A 20,974-nucleotide genomic window follows, 5' to 3' on the forward strand; every position below is an offset into this window, starting at 1 on the left:
TCATTTTGTTAATAATTGTTGTGCAAGGTCAGAGTAAACAATTCACAGTTGAGCCACAAATCTTAAGTGTATGTTGGGGTAGTTTGTGTGTATGCACTGTGCTGCGCTATCTTGCCAAGGTGTGAGTCATACCTGCTGCAGCATGCCAAATGAACAATGAAATTCACTACTACACGCTTAGTTGAACACAACTTTGGCATATGTATTCGGAAACACAATTGTCAAAAGTGCTGAAAGCCCGCTTATTAAACTGTGTGCATGGCCCACGAACAGCTCAGCTCGCCTTGGCTGCTTTCTGTACGTCTGAAAAGAAAGTCCAAAAATGTACTAGTGTAGTGGCAGCAATGTTCTGCAGAGTTTAAAGAACTATGATGTCTACTACGTACATCACCTCTGTTCACACCACCATTTCATGAATCACAAAAGCAGACGGTATTTCTGGACAAGAACTGATCACATGCAGAACAAGCAGCAGAATGCTGTGAACACCTATTGCTATAATAGACAAGAATTCAACGTTAAACAGACTATATTCTAACTGCAAAAGAATTCATAGGCTAGCATAACAAATTCCGTTTAATTAGTGTGGCAGCTACAATTTCTGTAACTACTAACATAATGAAGAGTTATGTGAGGTGAACAAAAGAAGTTTGCGTTATAATATGAAATCTTACACAAGACAAAGCCTATTGTAGACAATTGCAAACGCCTACGTGCGGCAGGCAACATATTGTAATGGCACCTTTGGAGCCAGAAACAGAAGGTGCGAGATAAGAGGATGAGGACTTCGTTGTCGTTTCCATAGCCTTAACTCATCCAGCACTCTGTCACGCGCAGCGACAGTACACGTCAGTACATTTCGCCCTAATCATAACTTTATGGTGGAAATATTAGCCTGGTGATGACAATTATTAACGCATCAACACAAATGGTGAGCATTAAATTAAGAAGCAAGGCTTGCATATATAGTTTTCTGAAATTCAATAAACACTACATGAAAGTTGTACATCTAATTACGGCAGGAGCTAACAGGAAGAAGGGGGCTTGAATGAGTGTCATATTGCTAAATTGTGTTGCTCGAGCCAATGTTTGAATAAGACAATTTGTCTAAAGTTGTGGCAGCAACCTGGATGCAGTTTGCTGCCTCGGCAAAGTTCTATTGTCGAATAAAAAGCTCTCACACTTGTTCAATAATTTTTTTCATCAGTTATACATCTCAACACATTCAATACAAATTTTTAACTGTAACAAATGCTTCTATTTTGGTGATACTGGGTGCAAAACGTAAGCTGCAGAGGACAAGACATTCAGCAGGGGTCTAGCTGCTCAACAGTTTGATAACACTATGTCCATGGCGCTAAAAATGAGTGATTCGACAAGAGGACATCCATTTATCAAAGCAGCAAGGCGTATTAAGTTTACTGCCATGACTTAAACAAATGATTTTCGTTCAAAGATTCAAAACAACCTAACCTTGAAAAATTTTGATTGGCTCCAAAAACGAACTATTTATTTGTCCCTCATTCAAGCTCCCCCCTCCTATCACCATCTTAACTTTCGCCATCATAAAACAACTGCCATGTATTGTTTGATAGAGTTTATGATATGGACAGTAAGCCTTTCTTCTCAATTTAATGCTCACCCTTTACGCTTATGCTTTAATGACTGTCTTATCAGCCAAAGAACCCAGAGTAAAAATGTCTGAAGGCGTGTTCAATTTTTGAAGTCGGAAATATTTTTAACACATGGTAAATGCCCTTAAAACAAACAATATAACTTTATTCTACAAGAAAGAATCACTCTTGTAAAATTATACAAAAAACACTGCAATTGGCCATGTTTGATTTGGTTGATATGTGAGGTGTAATGTCCTAAAACCACCATATGATTATCAGAGGCGCTGTAGTGGAGGGCTCCGGAAATTTCGACCACCTGGGGTTCTTTAACGTGCACCCAAATCTGATCATACGAGCCTAGAACATTTCCGCTTACATCGGAAACGCAGCCGCCACAGCCGGGACTCAATCCCGTGCCCTGTGGGTCAGCAGCCGAGTACCATTTTGCCATGTTGCCTCATGACCAACATTAGCATAAATTGAAACAAAAATCATTTCGATACCATGGTCGTGAAATTTTTCTGATAAAGAAACAGAGACTGTGGTAAAAGCATGAAGCAACAATCAGGTGTCAGTTATTTTTCTCCCATAACTCAATTTCTGAGCACGTGGTTTGAAAGGCCTCTGCTGCATTAGAAAGTTTTTCTCCCAAAATAGTGCTGGAAAAACTTCTTCCCACATTGAGGCATCAAAGCACCACTTTGGTCAAGAAACCACTTCACAGTCTAACATGACAAGAACATCAACTCGCAAATAGTTGCAGGTTAAGGCTCACTCACAGTTTTTGAGGCCACCCAATGGATTCTGTGTGTCCATCTGCATTGCCTTCTGTCCACCTTCGGGCCAGTTTCTGTAGAATGTCTGCCGAGAAAACAGAAAAAAACATTAGAAACAATTCACTTGTTCTATAATGCCCCATGTAACACAACGTTACTTTCTGGGCCTCATGAGGTAGCTGTCTCGAAAGCATGCTACAGCTGCTGCTTCATGTATGTATGTTTCATACCCCATTAGCAGGCTGCAAAGTAATGCCCAGTCATCGTTTAGCAAGAAGTCTAACAGAAGAAAACAGAAACAACATTTTGCACTAGACATAAATTTAACTTCTTAATACTCACTAAATAACCTGTTTTCCTTACGCATTATATGTATACATGTTGAAAAGACTGGGCATGCGAACATGGCTGCAGGTGAGTCAGGACAATTCAAATGCCAACTTACAATGAGAAGGCATACTGATGGAACATATAAGACAGTTAACCAGAGGCCAATCATTAAAGCTATCTTTATATCACGACGTAAATGCATGCTGAAATTCGAATCATGTAGTTTCGTACAAGCACAGAAATAAATAAATGCATGGAATGGTTGAGGCTTGGCATAGCGACATGTGGTAGTGCGTGTTTGAGCCAACCATTGAATATTTCAATGAAGAAATCAAATGCTGAGCAGATATCGCTCACATAGACCAACAGGCATGCCGTCTTGATCGATATCTTTACTTGCCTTGCTTCGGTTCTAGCTTAATGTCAACTTTTCCAGTTGTTTGCGGTGTCTTGACTACTCTCTTGAGTCCATGTTTGCATGCCCTGCCTTTTTAACATGAATACCAACATACTAAGCAGCTCACTTCTACTTAAAATATGTATACAATCTAAAATTACCACTTTGTTCACTTGATGTAACAAAATAATGAGATTCTGAATGTGAACGTCAATTCAAAAGCACTTAGGCCTCTAGCACTTTCTCCTGCTTCAAAAGTACACCTGCTGCCCTAAAGAACAAATCTACTCAGTACGGGGTTGCTCACATGGTAGCATAGCTGTAAGCAACATTGGATAAATTTTAGGACTACGAAAAGAGCTCCAAGTAAAAGCAAGACACGCAACTAGCAAATAGCCACATATTATCCGGCCTAGAATATATTTATGGTAATCTAGAATGCTGTGGCGCAGGCCATGCACCTGGGCAACTGCTCAGCTTTCCTTTCTGAACCAAAGCTTAGTAGAATCAATCTACAGATTGTTTTTGAAAACAACGGTCAAGTTGCCAAAATGTAAAAGCCAAAAGGCCGAAAAAAACTTCACGTATAATAAATTAATAAACACTTAATGATGCAAGTACACCCAGAAAACCGTTTTAGATGCGCTGGTTGAATAGGTATAAGATAAACAAAGCAGCAAAGCAATGAACAGCCAGCTATGTAGCTGCAAAAGGGGAGAAAGGAGGTGACTCTAGTGCCATGAAAAATCTATGAAAGAACTATCAACAGGAAAAGCGTGGTAGATGCTGAATCCACAACAAATGCGAATTTCTACTACGTCGGTACTTAGCGCTTGTAATTAGACTGGTGACTGCATAGGTCGGAATGCGAAGTGCAGTATGAAATACTTCTTTCAAAATTACATTTTCACACAAAGTGAGAATTTAGTTTCATCAAACGATTCGTGTCCTGCAAACCTTTGCTGTTAATGGTAGATATTGAACATACAGAATGTTTCGTATAATGAATACATAAATATTGACAGAAGCTGCAGACTATTTCACAGATGAGCATAGCAAAACATAAATCCACAAAGCCATGCAGTGCATAAGTTGACCATTCATATTTGAAATGTAAGAAGCGACTAAACAGCCCCGCTGCCTGAAATTCCTTATAACTGCAAAACTGTAAAATGTGAGCACGTTGACACAAACTTTGTGGTCACATGATAAAATGATGAAGTCACAGCCAATAAAACACACATTGTAGCTGTTTTCAGTTTCTCACTCGGCTTCTCCATCGTTCTCATTGTGAAGAGGGGTATGCATACGTTACCATTCTGACTACAGTAACATGGCAACAAAGCATGACGTTAGTGATTGTGCAATCAACATGCAGCCATCAGCTAAGCAAGGCCTCATTGATGTGCCGCTGTGCTAGATCGGCATTATAAAGAAGTACTGTGCAAGGCATATTTGAGATAAACAAATATGCAGCACGCCTCACAACGACAAAATTTACACGGCGTAATTTTAGGGCCAAAACACTATTTCATGTTGCAGAGAGAACCAACTGACAGTCAGTGCAAAATCACACCACTTCGCTAGCGAAGAGTAATACTGGTTAGGCAATAAAGGGGTCACCATTATTGATTCTCGAAATGAAGTTTCTGTGATACTCACACTTAATGCGATTGCTGCGGCACTCTGTACGAATTAGCAAGATGGTCTGGAAGGTGATAAAAAAGAAAGACAGAGCCAAAGCTGCCTAATGGCACATTGAGAGAATGTAAAACACACTGTGCAGGGAATTACTTTTGCAGGCATATCCCGATAAGCTATAAAACTGCCAATTAACATGCTCACTCTATGCAAGATAGGAATGTGTCAGACATTTGCAAGAACTTTACTGTGGTGGCTGCACTGTCTGTGTAGGCCAGAAGCAGCCGGCCCGTGGCTCTCAGGCACCTCATCTGTTCGCTGAGAAGAACTTGTGGCTCACATCCTTGTAGCACTGCTTTTGGGAGGTGCTTCCTGCGATAAGAAAACTAGCACAACACAATTATCCTCTGTAAACACTCACAAGATATCCACATTGGTGCCTTTTTAAAGAAATTTTTCAGCTATAGACTGAACCACAGTAATATTCTCTTCTGTTATAATGGAGCAACTTATTGCTTTCCCGGGCCTGGTTTCTTGTTTTCGCCCATGAGACAATCTAGCAGAAGTTACGCTTTAGTTGGGGAGAAAGCAGTTGAAAAACATGAATTTATTATATTATATAAAAAGTAATGGAATAATTTTGCATGATATAAGGATATATAATTCTTGTAAAGTCCCACCACAAAGAAATGAGTGAGCAAGCTGTGACGTTAAGGTGTCACAAAATAATATGGTTTCTTCAAAATGCAATATACAGGTAATTCTGCAATTGAAATGTGCTTTCACTACTGACTCAGTAGCTGCAAGTGCCTGCAGAATCTACTTGAGCACACTTGACAAACCTGTGTAATGATATTGACTGATGGAGAAAACCCAAATCTCACTTAGCTGCCCCCATTACAGCATCACGTTACTTCACATAAGGGTTTCTAGTATGCAGGATGCAGATGCATGAACTTTGTGGCCATGTCGTACCACAGTGAACGTGATCGACATCTGCTCGAATTACGTGAGAGGCTGAAAAATGCTCCATTGTGCAATTAGCCGCAATAATGCAGTATTGCTAGCTACCAGTCACTTCATCGTACACCCACAACAAATTTTGGCACCAGCAAGATTTCACAGTGTATACAAGCTTCTGAACACAGTAATCAATGCTACAAGGCTGCAATTTCTATTTTTATATCTAAATGCATAGAACGCGCACACAGTAGCCAATCATTGCGCCAAGTAGAAGAGTCTATTTTAGGTATTCTATAAAATTCATAGACAAGAATCAGGCACATCACTCAAACCTGTTGTTGAGCACCAGAGGTGAAAGTGTGCTTAAAATTGTACACAAAAAAATTAGCAACTGACCTTGAAAAATGGTAAAAACTAAGTTTTTGTTTGGCAGAAACAAATCGCATACAGTAAATACAGTCCAAGACACTGCAATGATAAGGTTGTAAATTTCAAAGTGGGTCACTATTTTTCACACTATGCATGCATTTACAAGAAAGATAACAATGCTTGCTGCGAGAAACAATAAAGTTTCACGGTTTTTGCGAAATTCTACTTGCCGGTACCCCATTCTACAGAAATGCAACGCTTTGCGAAGCCAGGTCATGTTTCCAGACAAAATGCACTCGCCATGGTGACAAATAGGTGGAGTACTCTTCTACAGCATGATTTATTCGAACTAAAAACTATGATAACAATAATTTCTTATTATTTATAGCAAGAGCCTTTCTACTGTTTATGTGAAGCAATTTTATCTCAGTGGGAGGTCACAAGAATAAGAGCCACATATTAATAAGTTTCAAAACACAGTGACTGCTTGTGCAGCAATCTACAGCTATGCTCATTTATGAAAACAATTGGAATTCTTCCTCAAATAAAGGTTACACATAATTAACACTTTGGCGTGAATAATGTTTAGTTGGTAGGTAGCATACATCCTGGTGTTACTCTGTATACCATCACTTACTTTGCAATATTTTCACTTCGACGTGACAAGCTCAAAACAACACTCTTCATTAAGTGGAACTTTGTACATTACCTTTGAGTTAGCCACAGATGCTGAATAAGCACCTCTTATGGGATTCTTGGCTCACCGTGTTGTAAGCACTGCACAGTTCATCAGGGCACTTTTGTTGGCTACCTGCAGTACGCAGCAAAAACTTCGGTATTCGAACAAAAACAAAGCAAATGTGACAGCAGCATTTCGTCCTTTGGAGATAGAGAGGGAGGAGGGGTAGTTCAGCATTGTTCTTGGTAAGCTAGAGACACATGCAATAACTTTTAGTTTGGCGCATAAACAGTATAAAAGAGTGGAAATGGTTAAAGGAGACAAGCAGCCGCATATTGGACATCCTCCAAAAAAGGCTGAAACTCTCCCTGGAGGTTTTACAGTATATATTTTCTGCCATCTATAAAAAGTATGCAAAGTGCTGAATTTCACTAACACTTGCACACTATTGAGCCAATGTGAAACGACAACGTATTCCACTCGCTTCGCTGTCAGCTAGTGCTTCCAAAATTTTCTGAAGTTGCAGAGACATCAAAGTGGTCTGGCCAAATTTAAGTATACCCATTCCAACAAGCACCGCTGGCTTCAGCTCTTAGTGACAGCACCAAATGAAGTCATTTAATAGTGGCATGCGACTAATGTTAAGTAACTAAGCATTTGAATAAAAAAATGCAAGAATATTCAGTTTCGTGTTCGATTTATATTGTTAATTTTTCAGCGTGCAACCTTTCTCTGATGCTGGGCATTGAGATAAAGGCAAAATATTGCCACAAGGCAGTAGTGGGATTGGGGCATAAAGCGGTACATGTTCTTTGCTTGGAAGAAAAGACTACGAAGTGGATAAAGACTGGTCCCAGCCCAACAGTGTGTCAGCCATTGCCATCACATGCAAACATCGTAAATATCCGCAAATGTACGTTTGAAGAACTATACCATCACCGAGAAGAAACATTCCATCACCGAAAGACAGTGTCTTGCTCTTGTTTGGGCTGTCACTAAATTTCGCCCGTACCTGTTCAGCCGCAGTTTTACTGTTGTAACCGATCGTCATGTGCTCTGCTGGCTTTCGTCGCTCAAGGATCCCACGGGACGTCTCGGTCGTTGGTCTCTCCGCCTCAAAGAGTGCGCCTTCTAGGTAGTGTATAAATCTGGTCACCTCCATCAGGATGCTGAGTGCCCGTCACGGTATCCAGTGGATCCGATGACGCCGCAGAAAGAGCTACAAAGGCTTGCGTCCTAAAAATATATCACTTTCTTGATATCGCTTCTGAGCAACACGGTGACCCGGATTTAATTTCCATCATAGAAGGCCTGAGTTCCGCTACTCCACCCATTTCTCTGAACTTGTATTTCCTTCATGAAGGGGTTCTCTACCACCACAACATGCGCCCTAATGGTCCTGACCACCTTCTCGTCGTGCCTTCCTATTTGCGTGTAGATGTTCTCTGACAGCTTCACGATGAACTTGCCGCTGGTCACCTGGGAGTCACCCGCACTTATGATCACGTCTAGCGCCGTTTTTTCTGGCGACGTCTATATTGCTCTGTGCAATTGTATGTCGCCAGCTGTGACCTCTGTCAAAGTCGAAAAGACCAACATCGCTTCCAGCTGGCCTCGTTCACCCTATTGAGATCCATGCTGAACCATTCTACCGCGTAGGGCTCGACCTTCTCGAGCCATTTCCCATTTCTGCATCCGGGAACAAATTGGTTGCCATGGCGAGCGACTACGCGACACGTCACGCGATCATCCGTGCTCTCCCAACCAGCTGCGCTACCGATGTCGCCGACTTTCTACTGCACGGCATCATTTTGCATCACGGTGCTTCTCAACAGCTTGTTACTGACCAAGGCGGACACTTTTTATCTTGCGTCGTCCAGGATTTTGTGCGTTCCTGTTCCACGAACCACAAGTTCACAACGGCATACCATCCACAAACAAATGGACTTGCAGAGCGCCTGAATCGCACTATCACCGACATGTTGTCGATGTATGTTTCTCCAGACCATCGCGACTGGGACGCAACGTCACCCTACATCACCTTTGCTTACAAATCCTCCAGACATGACACCGCTAGCTATTCCCCGTTCTACCTTTTTTATGGACGTGAACCCTCTCTGCCTCTCGTTACACAATTCTTCCCGCTGGTTCAAGCTCCCCTGTCACATACGTCCACGATGCCATAGAATGAGCCGACGCAGCACGACAGATTGCCCGAGAACGACTCACACTTTCTCAAGCCTCTCAGAAAGGTCGGTACGATCATCAGTACCGTGAAGTTTCGTATGCACCCGGTTCACTAGTACTCTTGTGGACCCTCTGTCGTCACATCGGCCTCCCAGCAAAGCTCTTAATTCGCTATGATGGACCATACAAAGTCCTACGCAAGGTCAATAACCTCACCTACGAGATATAGCGACTCGTCGATGAAGCGCACTCAACGCCACCACCATCTACTGTTGTGCACGTCATAAGACTGAAGCCTTATATGTCGCCCAACACTCCACTTTCCTGACAACCGCCGGGTCGGCGCTTTAACGCCGTGAGGTAGTGTCATAAGGCAGTAGTGGGATTGGGCATAAAGGGCATAAAGCGGTAGAGGGTCTCTGCTGAGAAGAAAAGACTACGAAGTGGATAAAGACTGGTCCCAGCCCACCAGTGTGTCAGCTATTACCATCACACGCAAACATTACAAATATACGCAAATATACGTTTCCTTGTAAGAATATTTTTGAAATATAGTATTACAATAAGTTTACCAGCAACAGCCATACTATATCATAGCAAGTAGTACTAGCGATATCACTACAAACATTGAAAGAAATGACAACGGCATATCTCAGAGCTTCACAGTCTTTCATTGAGCTGCAGTTAAAGGTGGCAGTCGCTAAATCAACTTGGAACTCCTTCTTTCAGAAACCAAGTGAGCTGCTTTTCTTCCAAAAACTTGCGGGCGCAAAGTCCAGAGTTTGACGGAAGGAGACATAAGGAAGCTTTAGTTTGTACGTATACTTTTTTACGTCATCGTGTTACCGGATATCGGTTTGCGTTTGCCGTCTTACCGGAACGCATATTTTTCAACGTTATAGCTCCTCATATGTAAACGTTTACGTATACGTACGTGAACGCGTATACCTTTACGTTTTCGCAAACCATAACTGGCGATGCTAACTGCATATAAACTGCATTTGACTGAGATAGGATTGAATCACTGTTGTTGCAAAACCACGAGATGTTAATTTATCGCCCGCAGATTTCTCGTATGTGCTAAAGGGTTAAAAATACAAGGGTGCTGCAACGATGGTATCGACATCTTGTGACACTTCGTGCAACCACAGTCATGAACACATTGGATAACGCGTAATGTTTTTAAGGTGAAAATTATTAATGGGGTAACTCATTTGTAATAACGCCGCTGCACGTTTTTTGTATCAGACGTACAATGCACGATGTTTCTGCAATAAAAATGTTGTGATTACATGGTTCACTATTGCCCAGCTAGATGGCGCCACCTATACAGCTTGGCGGGAGTTTGCACGTTCACGGCGTCTATGTCCTAGGCCATTCTAGCTTTGGTGATCCGGCTGAAATATTGTGATGGCTATTGGCACTCACAATTCGGCTTATTTCAACTTGACGGCTCGAGTCCCCGCAATACGGATACCACGAGTGTCTAAGAACGAAGGTATATTAGCGAGGTATGGCGAAAAACGTAAAGCCTATATGGCGGGAACGTAAACTTTTAAACCCCATCCGGCGGGAAACTTAAAGGTTTACGTTCCGTAAAGACCCGCGCATGCGCAGATTCTATTCGTTATCCGGTAGCACGGTAACGTAAAGAAGTACACGTACTATCCGCATCAAATGAAACCCGAACAGAGAAGCGCGTGTTTCAAGCATTAGGAAGAGTAAAGTGTTTGCCGTCTAGTCATCACCTTTAACAGGCGTGCACATCGTGTCTGGCAGCACTGCGCGATCCCCCTACAGTGCGTTATCTCCGTTTCTGCTCTAGTTTTCGTATGGTGGTAATGGTGGCCATCGTGGGCGTGCCAAGCACTTTTGATCGTATCACTCGCAAATCCTTGCTTTTACTTCAGTATCGCAGTGCAATTGGTTACTTGGCAAGATAAAACGAAAAGAGAGTGACGCCCCGTACCAACCTACATGCCGATTACAACGCAGTGACTTTGTTCACCTGCCCTCCAAAACTGTGACGTACGTCGATTTTCTGTGCTCACCAGCTGTGCCCGACGGTGACTATTACGCTACGCCCCTCACCGACGTACTCTTTGCGCACAATGTTGCAGTGCCCTATATGGTGCTCAGCATCACAGATAACAAAACTTGTCTACCACTTGTAAATTTCGGCTACATGAATCATGTGCTTCCACAAGGCATTTCCGGGGCCGACCTGTGTCCGTTGCTCGATTCAAAATTGAAGTGTTTGCCTTAGACACCCTTGTTTCACCGCAGCGCACATCACTCGCAACACATTTGGGCAGCCGTCAAATTGTAGACATGATCGCCACTGATTTTCCGCCTCCGCAAGTTGAAGCTTTACAACGTCTTCTCGAGGTCTATCAGAATATTTTTGATTTTGGCGACCGACCTTTAGGGCAGACGTCCTTTGTCCAGCCTCGCATAAACACAGGTGATGCCAACCCTGTTCACCGCCGTCCCTACAGAGTGTCTGCTTTTGAGCGGAGCATAATTCAGAAGGAGGTGAACAAAATGCTAGCGAAGGACATTATTGAACCATCCTCCAGTCCCTGGGCATCGCCGGTGTTATTAGTTAAAAAGAAGGACGCATCGTGGCAATTTTGTGTGAACTATCGCCACCTTAACAACATCACTAAGAAAGACGCATACCCTCTGCCCCGCATTGACGACGCCCTTGATTGCCTCCATGGTGCCACCTACTTTTCTTCCATCGATCTTCATTCTGGTTATTGGCAGACTGCCGTGGACCCCTTGGACCGAGAGAAGACGGCTTTTGTAACACCCGATGGCCTCTACCAAGTCAAAGTCATGCCTTTCGCCCTATGTAATGCCCCCGCCACCTTTGAACGAATGATGGACTTCCTGCTCCATGGATTCAAGTGGTCTACGTGTCTTTGTTATCTGGATGACGTGATCGTGTTTGCTCCCACTTTTGAAGCCAACCTTGAGAGACTGTCGAAAATTCTTGATTTATTCAGTCTCGCCGGCCTTCAGCTAAATTCATCCAAGTGCCGGTTTGGTCGCCGTCGCATTACAATAGTTGGACATATTGTTGACGCTTGCGGCATACAGCCTGACCCAGAAAAAGTTCGTGATGTGAAGGACTTTCCTGTGCCAAAAACTGCCAAAGATGTTCGCCGCTTTGTGGGGCTCTGCTCCTATTTTCGGCGGTTCATCAAGAACTTCACGGAAATTGCTCGGCCCCTAACGGATTTACTCAAACCAGATGAGACGTTTACCTGGGGTCCCTCGCAAGCAGCAGCATTCTCCGACCTGACCACTTTGCTCACTTCTCCTGTGCTGGCTCACTTCGACCCTACGGCACCGACCGAAGTCCGCACCGATGCCAGCGGTTACGGAATAGGCGCTGTGTTGGCTCAGCGACAACGTGGGCAGCATCGCGTGATAGCTTATGCCAGCAGGCTGCTGTCCCCCTCGGAGCGTAATTATTCCATCACAGAGCGCGAATGCCTAGCGCTGGTGTGGGCAGTCGCGAAATTTCGCCCTTACTTATACGGCCGACTTTATAGTTCTCACCGACCACCACGCTCTTTGCTGGCTCGCCTCCCTCAAAGATCCCACAGGTCGTCTCGCCCGCTGGGCTCTCCGCCTCCAGGAGTATTCTTACACCATAGTGTGTAAATCAGGAAAACTGCACAAAGATGTGGATTGTCTGTCACGCTACCCTGTGGCCGACTGCGATCCTACGAGCACTGATTTTGTGAGTTGAGTCCTTTCCATCTCCCAGCTGCTTCACCTCGGGGACGAGCAGCGTCGTGATCCGGATATCAGCCGCCTAATACAACAGCTCGAATCTTCACCGCAAGACGCTTCTGTTCGCATGTTTACCTTAAACGACCACTTATACACCTTATATCGACGTAATTTATCACTCAATGGTCACGACCTACTTCTGGTCATACCAAAGCACCTGCGCTCCACAGCCTTACGCGATCTCCATGACGCGCCAACCACCGTTCACCTTGGTGTCTCTCGCACATATGACAGTGTGCGCCGCCGCTGCTACTGACCTGGCCTTTCACGCTCTGTACGTCGTTATGTCAACGCTTGTGAAGTTTGCCAGCGTCGCAAAAAGCCGTCGCGACTCCTTTCCGGATATCTTCAGCCCATCGACATCCCATCGGAGCCATTTTTCCGTGTTGGTTTGGACCTTCTCGGTCCCTTCCCAACATCCGCCTCCGGAAACAAGTGGATCGCGGTGGCTACGGATTATGCCACCCGTTATGCAGTTACGCGAGCCATGCCAACAAGCTGCGCTACAGACGTCGCTGATTTTCTACTACTCGATTTCATCTTAGTACATGGAGCCCCTCGTCAACTGCTGACAGACGGTGGCCGTACGTTCCTTTCGAAAGTGGTTGACGATATCTTGCGTTCCTGCTCTACCCAACATAGGCTCACGACATCGCACCATCCCCAGACAAACGGGCTTACAGAACTTCTAAACCGCACCCTGACAGACATGCTATCGAAATACGTTTCAGTTGACCATCGTGATTGGGACCTTGCACTACCCCACGTGACGTTCGCATACAATTCCTCCCGGCATGACACTGCTGGGTACTCGCCATTTTACCTTCTGTTTGGACGCGAACCAACATTGCCGTTGGATACCTTCCTGCCAACAGCTGCGCAGTCCAGTTCTGAATATGCACGCGACGCTATTACCCGAGCTGACCATACTCGTCAGCTTGCCCGCAGCAGAATAATGGCGTCCCAAGACTGATGATTTGATTGATATGTGGGGTTTAACGTCCCAAAACCACTATATGATTATGAGAGACGCCGTAGTGGAGGGCTCCGGAAATTTAGACAACCTGGGGTTCTTTGACGTGCACCCAAATCTGAGCACACGGGCCTACAACATTTCCACCTCCATCGGAAATGCAGCCGCCGCAGCCGGGATTCGAACCCGCGCCCTGCGGGTCAGCAGCCGAGTACCTTAGCCACTAGACCACCACGGCGGGGCGCGTCCCAAGACTCGCAGAAGCATCGTTACGACGAGCGGCATCGCGACGAACACTTTCCAACAGGTTCCCTCGTTCTTCTTTGGTCCTCTACGCGACATGCAGGCCTTTCAGAAAAACTTCTCTCGCGTTTCATGGGCCCATACCGCGTGCTTAGACGAGTGACCGACACTAGATATGAAATTGTCCCGGATAATCCATCAACCTCTTCTGCTCTGCTGTCAAGGGGCATCGTCCGCGTATCAAGGCTCAAGCGTTACCACACTGCTCCTGCTGTGGCCCCGTAAACTCGCTGGGTCGGCGCTTTTGCCGCCGGGGGTCGTGTTACGTGATTTCGGCTGACTGAAACAGGGCATAGTGAGACATACCCAAAAAAGGTACCTCAGACTGAGAGTGAAGAAGGGGATGTTCTCGGTGAGCTGCGTTGAGGCTGTAGACTGTCTACTGTTATTTTCCACCTAACAATATAGTCGGTTTGCGGTTGATTTTCAAATGATCATCGTAATTCGTTCGCCAGCACTGCTTCACCTGCCCCCTTCTTTCAAAGACCGACCCGAAAACGCATTACTTTTACTGGAAATGCCGAGCGTTTTTTCGGAAGGGAGAGCTTAAATTGTTTCGCTTTACTGGCACGAAGTGAAACAGCGTGAGATTGCCAGAATTATGAACCGATTTTTGTCTATAAATAAAATTAGCCAGGAATTTTATGATGATGGACTCCGTGATGACAAACCGTGCTATAATACTCGCCTTAGGCTGCAATAGTTTAACCTCAGTTTTTTTATTTTGTTCCGTTAAAATACCATACCTGGAACGCAAGCAGAAATATTGCACTATAGGGGTATTGCGCAGTACTGCCACACCGGATGTGCGGGCCTGTCTGTGCCAATGACTGGTCGACGGCACGCACTATGAATTGATAAGGCTTGTGGCACGCGCTCCGCGTTTCATTTGATGCTGATAAGACAAGTTAAAGGCCCCTATAGCCCCGGCAACGGGGCTATACCGCTCGGAGTTGATGTGCCGGCACTCTTGCCAAAGCATTACAGCGAAGGCAGGTCCTTCGTTCCTTTTCGCCCTACGAGCTTAAGAAGGGCCCGTGCTAACGCGTTGTGCATCCCTCGGGGCTGCTTGAACCAAGCAATCGCGCCCGTATGGTGTTTCCGTTTTTTAATACATTCTTTTCTGAGAGCCAAACAGCGAAAGTGCCATGCGCCACAGCATAGGTAACTGGCACCCAGCTGAGACGAGAAAATCACTAACGGACACTGCGAAAATAGCGAGAGCCAAATGACAACAAGCTGGACGTAACTTCAGCAACTACTGCCGGCACGAGACCTGCAAACAGTAAAATGAACGCTGCTGGCAGAATATGTCGCACTAATATTCATAAGTGCAGTATAGCAATCAGATACAGCCCAGCTGTCACACCCCCTGCTAATCAAAGTGGCTTGTTTGTCTACACGGAACACGCCAACTGAACTTCGGTCATGTCGCCTGATAACGCAACCGCCACTGAAAGGGTGGGATGCGCAGTTTTGTCGGCCACTCACTCGGGACGTACAGGAATTTTCGTCAACTATAACGCAATGCGTACTGTAAGACGACACGTGACAGCAGCTATCAAGCCCACAGCGCTATAGCCTTGGTAACCAACTTCACGGTCAGGGGCGCACGATACCGCTGCACAGAATTCACAAATAAGCCAAAGCCGCCGAAGCCAATCGCGCAAAAAAAGCCACTCTCGAGTAAGCCTCTTTGTGACTTCGAAGCAGCGTAAACATTCAAGGCATGAGCATTTTGTCGGCAGTCGAACAGTTCGAAGGCAGGGAAAATTCACGAAAGGCATAAGATAGGACTTACCTGATAGCGAAATGCACAAAACTTGTTCGCTAGTCAGCTTGGCGGGAAAGCTCGGACACAATGGTGACTCGTTGCAGGGAAGTTAACGACAGCTTGCGCAAACTCCTGGTGGCATATTGTCCGACTTCACGCAATCACAGGTTAGCCGATCAGAATAGAACAACGAATACACGTCTTGGTGTCGCAAATTGCCGTTTAACATGGTCGTTTCTAATGAGTCCTCGACTGTGACGTTCCCGCCGACCTTTCCTTCCTGTGTTCTGCCGTGACAAGCGGCCATGTTGGCTGGCGAGTGCTGCGCATGCGCGACCTTGAATGCGCCGTGTAGATACATCACTTGACCACGTCGGAGAGATGTGATCGCGAGCCGGCCCACCGACGCACGGCCACCTGGATCGGCGCACGCGGCTTGTGTTCTGTTGTCACGAAGGGGCCCACGCTCTGAGGAGTTTCTTGTTGTAACAATATTGAAACGATGCTTTGCGGTTGCGGTATAAGCTCGTTGTATTCGCCACACACTCAAAGGTTGTACAATAACCTGTGTACTTCAGAATATGATAAGAAATCCATAGGTCCTGATGATATACCAAATGCGTTTTTACGCGGGTATTCAGAACGGGTAGGCCGCTATCTTGAGATTATATTTAAGGCATCGCTAGTACAGAAACGAATCTCAGATGATTGTCTAGCTGCAAAAGTTGTTCCAGTACACAAATCAAGTGAAAAGCAAGACATTGGAAACAACCGGCCCATTTCACTGACATGCGTGCGCTGCAAGCTTCTGGAGTAAATAATATCAAAATCAATCTACGCTTATGTTGAAAACAAGCGGGAGTTTTTTTTTCTAATCAGCACAGCTTTCGACGGACTTTATTCATTGTTACACAATTGGTAGAAACAATGACTTTTCGGCTGCACTAAATACGAAAAAGCAGATCGGCGCTGTATGTTTAGATTTATCGAAGGCGTTTGACCGGGTTGTGCACACCAACCTAATAAATAAGCTAATGGAAATGAATATAAATTATGAATTTGAAGCGTGGATCCGCTCATATTTCACAGGTTGAACACAATACGTCGAAATAAATGGGAACAAGTCGGATCTACAAAACATAACTTCAGGCGTACCACAGGGATCTGTTTTGGGACCCCCGCTTTTTCTATTTACATAAATGATATTCCTAAAGACGTAAGTGAGGACATAACCGTCAGGTTGTTCGCAGGTGATTGCCTAAAATACCGTGAAATCAATAACCAGAATGATCAGGCTTTACTTCAACAACCTCTTAGAGCCGTAGAAAGATGGGCCACTAAATGGGAAATGAAAATCAGTTAATCCAAATCAGTTATGCTCAGAGTCACGAAAAGAAAAAAACATGCAATAATGTCAATATGAGATGACCTCCACAACTCTAAACAAAGCTGACTCAATAAAATGACTAGGCTTAATCATTTCAAAAGACTTAAGTTGGAAATCACACGTGAACAGCACTTGTGCAGCTGCAGAAAAAAGTTATGGTTCCTCCATCGCAAACTAAAGCTATCAACATCATACGTTAAGCTGTTTGCATATTTGACCTACGTAAGGCCAACGCTAGGATACGCCAGTGCAGTGTGGGACCCCTTCCAGTCGGTGTTAATAAATCGAAATGAAAAAATACAGTGAAAAGCCGCAAAGCTAACTTTATCGCAAAATTTACGAAGTGACTCCGTTTCTGAAATGCTTCGGTTGCTTGAATTGCCTACGCTGGGTCATCGCCGGAAAGTCGGTCAACCTGAATTAATTTTTTATTATCAAAATGACACCTTAATATTGAAACTAAACCCTATCTTGTTCCCAGGCCTTCCAGCAATGTCAGATCATGCAATCAATTTGAGTACTCGGTTCCTAAATTTAATGTTGATGTGTGTACGTATTCCTTTTTTCCGCGAACGATAAAAGGGTGGAACCTGAAAAGGGACAAAGGTTGGTAGTTTCTTTGGACTGAAAATTGCCAAATAAACGCCAGAAAGACGGGCAACAGTCGAGTCTTCCGTATCTCGTCTGAGGGCGATTTAACTATCTTGCGATAAAGACCAGCAGGCCGATTAGCTAACGTAGTGCGTGAACGTATCCGATAATGTCATCTTATTTTTAGACTGTGCAACTTCAGTCATTTTCCTCAAACCCAGTCCTCTCTGCAATTCACTTCAATGCACGAAGTCTAGAAAAAACATTATGATGAATTTTCTGGCCTCTTTGGATCACAAGTTTTCACTTCTCTGCATGTCAGAAACTTGGCTATTTCACGCAGACGGCAAATTATACGGATTTTCCTCTTATACTTCCGAATACTGCCACCGTACACAACAAAAGCTATGGCGGTGTCACTGTTTTTGTATCTGCAAATCTTCGTTACAAAGAGCGGAATGACATAATATTCTCGGTGCCAAATTGTGAAGCTGTGTAGATTGAATTGGAGGATGTCAATAAAACAATTATCGGTCGCCTTGATCGTCTGCATCTGCTTTTTGCAATGAATTGAACGTTGTGCTTGGTAAATTATCTTCAGAAAAGAAAAATGTTCTCATTCTTGGTGACTATAATATAAGTTTGCTAAATGACTGTAGCGCCGCTATTATTGCTTAAACTGACTGCCTTCATGGTTTTAGCCTCGAATCATTGGTTTCCCTTCCGACCAGATGTACTCCAGGGTCTTCGTCCACATTAATCGACCACATATTTTCTAATCATATGTGTCCTCCTGTTTGCGGTGTACTTGAGAATAACATCACGGATCATTTCCCTATCTTCTTTAAACTTCCTTGTCAATTACATAAACCTTGTCATAAGTTCGATAAAGCTATGATCAACAAAGATGACTTTAATACACAGGTTTTCAAGCTGAAATGGTCTACCATAAACTCAAAATCAGACGTGGATTCTGCATTTCATGAGTTTTCAGATAGCATAAAACAATGTATCATAAACTCGACCAGAATCGTGAGGTGCCGGAGACACATCCCTGCGTTGTACAATTCCTGGTTAACAAATGGCCTTCTGACTAGCTTACGCAAAAAAATAACCTTTACCGCAAAAATACAAAACGTCCTTTCAACATTCGACTCAGAACGCGCTATAAAGTTTACTGCAATCAACTGAACAAACTACTAAAAGAAGCCAAAAGAATATATTACGAATGTCGAATAGCTGAGGCTGGTTCTGATGCAAAGCGACAATGGAAAATAATAAATTCTTTCTTAAATAAATCTATTCGGGATGAACCCATAAGAAAGATTCAGTCAGCACGTAGCTTCTATACCAAACCGTTAGATATTGCCAATGCTTTCAATGAATTCTTCTGTGGTCGCACTTCTTTTTTTTTTAGTGCATTGAAAAACGCCTTACTTCATACCTCTCAAAATTTAATATTCTTTCCTCAAATCAATTCTGCTTCAGGGTGGGTTCTTCGACTGGCTACGCTTTACTTTGTTTCACAGATAAAATAAAAGGCGCCATTGATTCTGGTTTCTACGCAGGATCAGTTTTTATAGATCTATCGAAAGCATTCGATTCCATCAATCATGACATTCTCATTTCTAAACTACGGGTAGTAGGGGTCGACAGGCCCGTGCTGAAGATTATAAAAAGTTATTTAACAGACAGACAACAGGCTGTGTGTGTTGGTTCCTCGCTTTCTAACTTCGAAATAACAAACAAGAGTGTGCCGCAGGGATCGATACTTGGCCCACTGCTTTTCTTACTTTACATAAATGATTTGCCTAATCACCTATCACAAATAGAAGCTTTCCTTTACGCAGACGACACGACAGTGCTTGCTAGCGGTCGATCACTAACTGCACTTACATCGAAGTTGAATACTCATTTGAACAATATTTTAGCAACGTGCCGCCTTATTTCGCTGAAAATAAATCCGACCAAGACTTCATTCATGCTTTTTCATACCAATCACAGAACACCAGAAATCCTTCCCACTATCACTCTTGATTCTCATGTCATTAGTGCAGCTGATGAATGCTCATTTCTCGGTGTTACTTTAGATTCTAACTTAAAATTTCCGAAACGCATCGCCCATTTGAAGCGCTCCTGGTATTAGAATTTTATTAAAAGCCAGGTAATATTTCAGCAAACCTACACTACACTAACACTGTATTATTGTTTCAATCACATGCAGTCATCTGAACTACTGCATCACGTCATGGGGTACCACATATGCAACACACATAGCACCCTTACAAGGTTTACAAAATCAGGCCATCCGTATATTGACGTTCCGATCATTCAGCTGCTGTGTGTCCGACATTCTTCTTAATAACAGAATCGTATGATTAGACAACCTTGTTAAATACAATTTATCCAAAGTGTCATTTAAAATAATCAACAACCCTCCTCCAGTAAACATATTTCCAGACGCTGTTCATGTAAACACCAACCGAACAAGATTTGCAGCTAACAACAATTTATTGCCATTAGTCCATACTAATTATGGAAAGCACTCCGGTTATTTCATGTCGTTATCAACCTGGAACGTCTTCCCCTTTACGTTAAGCAGTCTTCATCATTAGCTATTTTTAAAAACACATTATTCACTTTTGTGCTGGATACCATAGAATTCTAAGATGTCTAATATTATCTGCACCTGTACGTACTCATGCACTCTTAATGGTGCCACAGCTACTCATCCTTTTCTTGCTTTCTCTGTTCCTCTGTTTGTTTCATCAATACTATTTGGGTTTTTTCTGTATTTTTTATATGTTCTAAGCAGTGGTTTGTTGTACTTATTATTGTTAAATTTTTTTAAATTTTTTTTCTGTATTCCATTTATATGTTTAACTTATTCCACGTTGCTGTCAGAGCTGCATTTCACTTGTGCATATTTATCACATTTTCTGACAGGAGGTCCCCCTTCAGCCAAGCGCTATGGGACCTCCTTCTGTACGTTTATGTAAGCATGTATGTTTTGTACGAAAGTAAAAATAAACTGAAACTGAAACTGAATCTGAACCACTTGCCAGTACCGGTACTGAATTCGAAGAACATAAAAAGCTTGGAACAGTGCATTAAAAATATGTCGCGAAAACTGAGTGTTGCTATAGTATTGTACACATATTGCCATGTCATTCGAAAATAC

At 43.7% G+C, this 20,974-nt stretch overlaps 1 protein-coding gene and 1 long non-coding RNA gene across 6 annotated transcripts in view; one reads left to right on the plus strand and one right to left on the minus strand.

Moving 5' to 3' along the window:
• Gat (sodium- and chloride-dependent GABA transporter) overlaps positions 1-20,974 on the plus strand; it is an 879,924-nt gene that overhangs the window by 179,174 nt on the left and 679,776 nt on the right. The window lies entirely within an intron of this gene.
• LOC142784055 (uncharacterized) lies at positions 178-17,200 on the minus strand. Of its 4 annotated transcripts, XR_012888585.1 has the most exons (4): positions 15,843-17,200; positions 4,782-6,903; positions 2,396-2,477; positions 178-303 (listed from the first exon to the last, which is right to left on the minus strand). It is a non-coding gene; the product is annotated as an uncharacterized LOC142784055 (long non-coding RNA). The 4 variants fall into 4 exon arrangements; XR_012888583.1 differs by having other exon boundaries at positions 178-2,477; XR_012888584.1 differs by having other exon boundaries at positions 2,396-6,903.

The sequence above is a fragment of the Rhipicephalus microplus genome, unplaced genomic scaffold (assembly GCF_043290135.1).
Source record: "Rhipicephalus microplus isolate Deutch F79 unplaced genomic scaffold, USDA_Rmic scaffold_13, whole genome shotgun sequence".
In the NCBI taxonomy this organism is placed as follows: Eukaryota; Metazoa; Arthropoda; class Arachnida; order Ixodida; family Ixodidae; genus Rhipicephalus; species Rhipicephalus microplus.